The 9,310-nt window shown below is 50.1% G+C and overlaps 1 pseudogene; it reads left to right on the top strand.

The window, feature by feature from the left end:
• Nucleotides 1–612: 612 nt before the first annotated feature.
• LOC142246658 (uncharacterized) lies at nucleotides 613–7,055 on the top strand (annotated as a pseudogene).
• The last annotated feature ends 2,255 nt before the right edge of the window (nucleotides 7,056–9,310 follow it).

A 9,310-nucleotide genomic window follows, 5' to 3' on the forward strand; every position in this document is an offset into this window, starting at 1 on the left:
CCTTGAGTGCCAGCTTACCTTCCCCAGAAAATGGAGTCTGTAGATGCCATTCTTCAGCAGCTTAGGACCGCTGCCGGCCTTATGGGATCAGACTGGCTCCAGGCTTCGGTGAACAGCTTGCTGCAAGGGGCTGGGGATGCTCCAGCTCAGCCATCCCCCGAACCACGCCGGCCATGGAGGACCAGGCCTCCGGCACGCCTAAGCCCAGAAGCTACCCCCCGGGTCCGGCACCGATTAAGGAGCCCCTCACGGGACCCTTCAGGTCAGGGCACCGCCATGCCCGCCGCCTTGTGCTGGTCCCGTCATGGGAGGAATCCTGCTTCACGGTGGGGCCCGCAGCAGAGGGAGGTGTTGGCCTCCCTCCGCTCCAGGACAGTGCAGGAAGAGCCAGGAACGGTGACGGCAGAGGCTCAGGAGCTTGTATTGCCTGCCCGGTGCAGAGGAGAGGGAGCATGGAGATCACAGGCCAGGATCTCTCAGTGTGGGACTCGGAGAGGGCAGCAGTCGGCTGGCCCTCCCTCCATGGAAGAAAACAGATCACACACCCCTCCAAGCGATGGGTCCGCAGCGCTGTCTGTCTCCAGCCAGCAGATGCAGGCCCTCCCCCCGACGATGACGACGTCCGGCCAGCCGGGGCTGGCCCTCCCACAGCAAGTGTCAACATCCTGCCACCAGATGCTGGGCCTTCCTGCTCAGGCGATGCCTCCCGGCCAGCAGGTGCTGGGCCTGCCACAGCACGGATTACCTCCCGGCCAGCAGGTACTGGGCTTGCCACTGCTCGGGTTACCTCCCGGCCAGCAGGTGCTGGGCCTGCCACCGCAAGGATTACCTCCCGGCCAGCAGGTGCTGGGCCTGCTACTCCAGGGGCAATTAACGGGTCAGCAAGCGTTAGGCCTGTCACAGCAGAGGATGCCTCCCGGCCAGCAGCTGCTAGACTTGTCCTCTCTAGTTAACATGAATGCGGGCAGTGCTGAAGACCAGATGACAGGATCAACTCACCACGTTTATAGTGATTCGCTCGCATCGAGCCTCCCCCCTCAAGGCCTTGGGGGCTCTGCTAGAGTCGAATCTGAAGATCCAGGAAGGCGTCAGGAACCCGGATCTTCGACTGCTGGGCTCACAGCACCCAGGCAGCCAGGTGAGAACCTTTCAAATTTTTCTCTTAACTCCATATTACCAGTGGCGTAACAACCGCGGTCGCAGCGGTCGCGATCGCGACCGGGCCCGGGAGGTTAGGGGCCCGGCGGCCGCCAGGCAGATCAGCAGCCAGCTCCTGTCAGTGTGAGAGGAGCTGCGCTGATCTGTCACAGACCTCGCGGCCGCTATTTGACCCGCTGCCGCCGCCGATACCGGGCCCCCCTGCCTGATGTCAGCGGCGGCACCGGGGCCCCCTGCCTAGTGTCAGCGGCTGCGGCGTCTCCCCAGTCACCGCGCACAGTAATGATGAAGCATAGCGCGGCCGGTGCCGCGCTATGCATCACCAATCTCCCCCTGTGCGATGACGTCACTCCCGAGCGACTGCTGTGCTGAGTGCATAGAGTGCAGGACGGGAGGACGCCGACCGCAGCACCGGGAGAACGAGCAGCTGGGAGGACAGCAGCGGTGGAAGGAAGAGAGAAGGTGAGTGCTTGTTTTTTTTTTTTTTAATATAAGTGAGTAAACGGTGGCCAGAGGCTTGGGAAGGCAGTTCTGGGGAAGCTGCATTATTGTACATGGAAGCCTGGAGAGGCTGCTTTATACATGGAGGTCTGAGGAGGCTGCATTATATGTGGAGATCTGGGGTAGCTGCATTATTATACATGGAGGCCTGGAGAGGCTGCTTTATACATGGAGGTCTGAGGAGGCTGCATTATATATGGAGGCCTGGAGAGGCTGCTTTATACATGGAGGTCTGAGGAGGCTGCATTATATATGGAGGCCTGTAGAGGCTGCTTTATACATGGAGGCCTGTAGAGGCTGCTTTATACATGGAGGTCTGGGGAGGCTGCATTATACATGGAGGCCTGGAGAGGCTGCTTTATACATGGAGGTCTGGGGAAGCTGCATTATTATACATGGAGGCCTGGAGATACTGCATTATACATGGAGGCCTGGAGATACTGCATTATACATGGAGGCCTGAGGAGGCTGGGTGCATTGTTATACATGGAGGCCTGGAGAGGCTGGCTGCTATATTATACATGGAGGCCTGAGGAGGCTGGGTGCCTTGTTATACATGAAGGTGGTCTGGAGAGACTGGGTGCTATATTATACATGGAGGCCTGAGGAGGCTGGGTGCATTGTTATACATGGAGGCCTGGAGAAGCTGGCTGCTACATGGAGGCCTGAGGAGGCTGGCTGCATTATTATACAAGGAGGCCTGGAGAGGCTGGCTGCATTATTATATATGGCGGTCGGGGGGGCTGCATAATACAAAATGAAGGACACCTTATACATGGAATATAGGGGTGCCTTATGCATGGAGGAGTATGGGGCTGCATAATGCAATATGAAGTTTTATGGGGTTGCGTTATAATACATATAGGACTATGGGGGCTACATTATAATATATGGAGGACTATGGAGGCTACCTTATACATGGACTATGGGGGTGCATTATAAAACATTGGGGACTATGTGGTGCAGTATAATATATGGAGAACTATGGGGTGAATTATAATATATGGAGAACTATGAGAAATTCATTATAATAATTAGAGGGCTACTTTATACAAGGAGGACTATAGGGCTGCATTATAATATATGGAGGCCTATGTGGTGCAGTATAATACATGGAGAACTATGGGGTGAAATATAATACATAGAGACTATGAGAAATTCAAGATAATAATTGAAGGGCTACTTTATACATGGAGGATTATGGGGGTGCATTATAATATATGGAGGACTATGTGGTGCAGTATTATATATTGAGTACTATGGGGTGAAGTATAATGCATGGAGAACTATGGGAAATGCATTATAATACATGGAGGACTATGGAAGTGTATTCTAATATATGAAGGGTTATGTGGGACCCTTTATACTATTTGGAGGGCTATGTGGGTGCCATTATTGTATTTGGAGAACTATATACAAGGGGGGACAAAGATACAAGCAGGGGATGGGAACGTTTTGTGCTGAGGGAAAAAGGCTCTTTTCCCTCAGCACCCAGCTTTCCCATGCTTTGCTATATATCTTCTCTCAGCACCCAGCTTTCCCATGCTCTGCTATACATCATGTCTCAGCACCCAGCTTTCCCATGCTCTGCTATACATCATGTCTCAGCACCCAGCTTTCCCATGTTCTGATATGGGAAAGCTGGGTGCTGAGGGAAAGATGTATAGCAGAGCATGGGGAAGCAGTGTGCCGAGGACAAGATGGATATCAGAAAATAGGAAAGCTGGGTGCTGATAGAGGGATTTCAGATCATGGGAAATCTGGGTGCTGTGGGTAAGAGCCAAGTGTCAGCATCATTATCCTGTACCCCGAGTGTCAGTGTCATTATCCTGTACCCTAAATGTCGATGTACGTGGAGGGGGGGTCCAGGTCTAACTTTGCACCGGGGCCCATCAAACTCTAGTTACGCCCCTGCATATTACGCTCCCTTTTACTTAGTAGTGCTGATGGGCCACTAGGGGGGGGCAGTCAGGGGTAGATATGTAAGCGCATGGGTTGCGTGTGTTAGCGGTTATTTTAGGTTCGGTGGGAGTCCAAGGGGAGACGTCGCCGGCGTGGATGGGTAGCTCGAGTGTAAGTGCAGTATCCGCCGGGGGGCTTGGGGTGCTCTCTGGGGCAGTTGCCAATCTTTTACCAGAAGTCGGGGTTCCAGCAAGGAGTGCTATTGGCGTCGGGGCACATAGTCAACCCCCTTCGGTTAGTCAGGGGGAAGAGGAAAACGACGACGTGGTGCGGCTCGATGATTCAGCAAGGGGGGAGGTGTACGTCCGCTTCGAGGGGCCGCTGGGGGCCCACCTTAAACAAGAAGTGCGGGAAAAGATTTGGCGTAATGAGTGCGTAGACATTTTTTCTCTTTTGCCATTAGAGCGCTTTAATTTAGACCGGGCCAAGAAGGATAAAGGAAAAACAAGAGGACGAGGAAAAGAGGAGGTACCGTTTGATTCCACAGACCTTTTCTAACTGGCTGCAGGCATGCCATTCTAGCCATCGTGATTCGGGAAAAAGCACCGGATAATTGTTCCGGCCTTTTTTGCTACATGGATGCTATTGGCGAAGCTTACAGAGTGTACGATGGTCAGGGGTGGCTCAGGTATGACGAACAATTTCGTCAACGCAAGGCTGTGCGTCCCAACATTCGGTGGGATCATAAAGATATCAGCCTTTGGAGAAGGGTTTCAGCACCCAATGGGTCTGGTTTCAGTGGACAGTCCTTTCCAGGGAGCGGAGGCGGCCCTGTCAAGGGTGGGCACACAGTTTCCCTGCAAAAAGGATTGTGCTTCTTATTTAATGAGGGAGCATGCAAGTTCGGGGGCAAGTGCAAAATTCAAACACGAATGCTCTGTGTGCAATGGGGGTCATAGAGCATCAAAATGCTTCCGAGGGGGGAAGCAAAAAGGGGGAGATAATGCTGAAAAAAGGAGTAACACCAGTGCGGCTGGCAGAGATGCAGCATTTTCTAAGTAGATACCTTGATCAGGCGGTGGCGTTTTTGTTGGAAGACGGTTTTAAGCATGGTTTCAGGATTCCGTTTGTTGATAGGGAGTTTAGTTTTTGTACAAAAAATTTAAAATCGGCGTTAAGATTTCCGGAACTTGTAACTGAGATATTAATGAAAGAGGTTGCTTTAGGTCGCATGGACGGGCCTTTCCCGGTGGCGCCCATAGGCAACCTAAGGCTTTCACCATTGCGCGTGGTTCCAAAAAAGGAGCCGAACAAATTTCGGCTTATCCATTATCTGTCCTTTCCCAGTCCTTTTTTGCATCTGTGAATGACGGGATTGATCCGGACCTGTGTTCAGTGATTTACACGTCGTTTGACTCAGCTATCGAATGGGTGAGAACTTTTGGTAAAGGAGCTTTGTTGGCAAAAACAGATGTTGAAGTGGCGTTCAGGTTACTGCCAGTTCACCCAGATTGTCTGCATTTAGTAGGGTGTTTTTGGAGTGGACTCAGTGGAGGTTTTTTCATTGACCGTTGTCTGCCAATAGGCTGTTCCCTGTCTTGTGCCTATTTTTAGGCTTTCAGTACATTTGTGGAGTGGGTTGTAAAGGAGGTCTCGGGTGTGAAATCTTTTATACATTATCTGGATGATTTCTTGTGTATAGACCCGGCTGATTCTTTCGAATGCTCCCTGCTGCTGCATACCATGGAAACGGTAGTTCAGAGGTTTGGCATTCCATTGGCAGCAGATAAGACGGAAGGGTCAACTACAGTATTGAGATTCTTAGGCATTGTCATTGATACAGTAGCCATGGAATGTCGGCTACCAGAGCAAAAAGTGGCAGACCTTTTGGTGGAAGTGAATAGAGTCAGACAGTTACGAAAGATAACATTGAGAGAACTTCAGTCGCTACTTGGGAAGTTGAACTTCGCTTGCCGCATCATGCCCATGGGCAGGGCCTTTTGCCGAAGGCTGGCAATGGCAACAAGTGGTGTAAAAGCTCCTCATCATTTCATTAGGTTAAAAAAGGAACTTAGGGAGGATTTGCAGCTGTGGGCTGATTTTCTGAAAGTCTACAATGGTAAGACGTTGTGGATGGACCCAGTGGTAAAACTGAGTGTGGCAGGCCAATTCACAAGCTCAGTGGGGGCTGAAGGTTTTGGATCGTACTGTCATGGCAGCTGGATTTATGGCAAGTGGCCAATGGAGTGGAGATCTGCTGGTTTGTTGCAGAATGCGACACTGATCGAACTGTTCCTCCTAGTAGTGGCATTAACACTTTTGGGTGACAGGTTCAGGAATAAAAAACTGAAGTTCTGCGGTAGTAATGAAAAAGTGGTGTCAGCAATTAATTCATTGTCAGTGGCGTCTCCCCCGGTAGTTAAGGTGTTGCAAAAACTGGTTCTTTTGTGTTTGTCTTTAAATGCTTGGCTGGTGGCAGAATTTGAAGCGGGGGCAAATAATCTTATCGCTGATTCAATTTCTCGTTCACAGACGGAGCTTTTTCAGAGATTGGCACCTGCAGCAGAAGCCATAGATTCGGTTTGTCCGATGGAGTTGTGGGTTCTGCCATTCGAGCGGCGAGAAAGCTGATTTCTGGATTATTATCAGGTGGTACCCGGTCAGCCTATTCACAGGCTTGGAAGGTTTGGGAGGATTGGAAGTTATCTGTAGGGGGCGACATGGAGGAGGAGGGTCGGTTGTTATTGCAAGTAGGCCATTGTTGGGAAGCCGGTTAATCTGTTCCTAAAGTTAATCGTTTTTTAGCTGGTTTAGCATTTGGCTTCAAGATTAGGGGCCTTAAGGATGTAACAAAATCCTTTTTAGTCGTGCAAGCGCTAAAAGGGTGGAGGAGAGGTTGGAAAGTGGAAGATAAAAGAAGACCAATTTCATATGACTTGCTGTTGATTTTGGGGAGGCAAGTGGAGAGTGTTTGCACTTCTATTTGGGAGAAGCGTCTCTTTAAGTTAGCCTTTTCCTTGGCATTCTTTGCAGCTTTGCGGTTAGGGGAGCTGTTGTGCATCTGAAAATTTAAAAGGGATGGTCTATTGAGGGATAGCGTCGATCTTTATGAGGACAGAATCGAAATATTAATCCGTTCTCCTAAAACCGATCAGTTAGGAAAAGGTTACAGAGTTGTGTTGTTTGGCGTTCCCGGATCGGCGATGTGTCCGGTCCGTTGTTTAAGGGAATTCGGTACAGTAGCTGGTGGGGCTAACATTCCGTTGTTGGTGCACGAGGATGGTTCCTCATTGTCTCGTTTTCAGTTTATATCTATTTTCAAACGCTGTTTAGAGCGGGGGGGTTTCTCATCAGCGGATTTTGGCAGCCATTCCTTTAGAATAGGGGCAGCTACTGAAGCAGCCAGGAGAGGGCTCAGTGATGAAGTGGTAAAGAGGATTGGAAGGTGGGAATCTGCAAGATTCAAGTCGTATGTGCAAATTAACAGGTTGTGAAATGTTAAAATGTTTTACTTTATGTTTAAGTGACTGGTTTCTTCTTAGTTTTTCTTTGTTGTTCCCTCAGGGGCTGGCCCTCTCCTAGTGTGGATCATGGGGCATTCTTTTGTCTTCTGGGGGTCATTGTGTGCTGCAATTCGTCCGAGCGGTAGGCAATTACATTTCTCTAGGGGGGATGCTATATTTTTCTGGATTGGAAAACGTGGCATGCATGGAAGCAGTTCCTGCCTGAATTTCATTTTTTTGCAAGCCTGGACCGGGCCCCTGATGTGCTAGTGTTGCACATCGGGGGCAATGATCTGGGAAAAAGGCCTTTTCGGGAGCTGAATAAAGATATCAAATTTGATCTCTTGCGGCTATGAGCAATGTACCCAAAGGTAACAACAGTGTGGTCGGATATTGTCCCAAGGAAGGTCTGGCGAGATGCAAGGTCCGTAGATAGGATAAATAAGGCACGCATTAAGGTAAATAGAGCGGTGAGTTGCTTTATGGCCAGAAATGGGGCAGTGGCGGTCCGTCATCCGGATTTGGAGTCGGGGGATGGGGAATTTTGGAGACGGGATGGAGTACATCTAAATGCGGTAGGTCTGGACATATGGTGTGTGTCAATACAAGAAGGCATTGAGGTCGCTCTAAAGTTGTGGAGGGACATAAATGTTTGAGGTTTGCAAAACATTTATGATGGTGGCGAAGGGGAGGAGGGTCCTCAAAGTTGGAATTTGAGGTTTGTGGCGGAACGGTGGGGGGGGACCCGTAAGGTTCTGGACCCCTCATGTGGACTCTTTACATGCCGGCGGGTAGAAGAATCCCGTGGTAGGCCTGGTGGGTCGCGGGTTCGGGACGTGTGTTCAGATGAGGCCAGGTTGTTGGTTAACTGGTGCCTCCGAGCCGGTGCTTGAGAGGCTGGGGGTAAAACATCAGTCTGGCTACAGTTTGGGTAGAATACCTGTAGGCAGGTTTTCGGGGCTTCGAGGACCACACTCCGGTTCTGTTGAGTATATTTCTGTTATTTATGTTGTTTTTGTTACAATAAAGGCTGCTGTGGCCAATAAAATCCATATTGGTGTGCAGTCTCTTTATTTTAGGGAAGGTAATGGTGGGGGGTTTATTTAAAGTCTTCATTAATGACCCGACCATACCCGTTGTCATGTTGAAAAAGTCCACCATGAAACACACTACAATATTACCACTAGAATTAGAGGTAGATTAGTGACGGTGTCCATGGACAAGTGCATCCAGGGCTGAGATGGGTCCCCGTTAGGTAAGTGAAAACTCGCCTGGGACTGAAGAGAAGCTTTCACCCGGGCACAAACTTTGCATTTACAGACATATTCATCAACATCCTTATGAGCATTCTTCCACCAAAAGGCCTCCTGAATGCACAGAGCATCCACCACAACCTCTTCACTAAGAATCTTAACCAGATTTTCGTCCCTCAACTTCGGAACAAAATGTCAGTCTTAACATTCTTAGATCCAGTGAGATAAGTCACAGAAAAGTGAAACTGGGCAAGAAATAGGGCCCACTGGGTCTGTCTTGTGTTTAGACATATGACAGCGTCAACATACAGCAAGTATGTATTTATCTTGGTAAAGACTCTCATCTTATGTTTAGTCTCCTCTAACCAAAGTCTCCACTCCTCAAATACTTTCTTAACTACCAGAAGCTCTCAGTCCCCAATATCATAGTTAGATTCTGCTTGTGAGAACTTCTGAGAAAAAAAAGCACAAGGATCAGTGTAATTGTGACGCCCTGGCCTATCAGGTCGTCACAGGGTATTGTGCAATCTGCCCTTCTGCACAGTATCCGCATCTTCCTTGGTTACGGATCCCTGGCCTTCGGTGTTGCTAAGAGCAGAGCCAGTCAAAACCCTAGGAACACTCTGCACCACACCCACCAGACACACCATTGGGGGGCCTGAAGGGAATAGGGCCGCCCACTTGGGGGGTTGGTAGAGGAGAGTCAGAGGTGTTAGGAGAAGAAGAGTGAGTGGTGACTCTCGAGAGGAGAGGTCACAAGGAGTGTGTAGTGCTGGAGGGGAAGGAGAAATGAGTACAGGAGCAGGGCTCCCTGAAGAATACTAGGTGGCAGACTAGTACTAGTCTGGGCCTGGTAAGAGCTGGAACCCCGGTCGCAGGGGATCATGTCAAGGGGCACGGATCTGCCGAGGAGGGCAGCTGGCGGGGGCAGGGGCCAGGGCACAACGGGGTACGTGGACCCTAGGGCGGGAAGTAGCTTCACGCATCCTGGTA

Source organism: Anomaloglossus baeobatrachus, chromosome 7 (genome assembly GCF_048569485.1).
Source record: "Anomaloglossus baeobatrachus isolate aAnoBae1 chromosome 7, aAnoBae1.hap1, whole genome shotgun sequence".
Taxonomy (NCBI): domain Eukaryota; kingdom Metazoa; phylum Chordata; class Amphibia; order Anura; family Aromobatidae; genus Anomaloglossus; species Anomaloglossus baeobatrachus.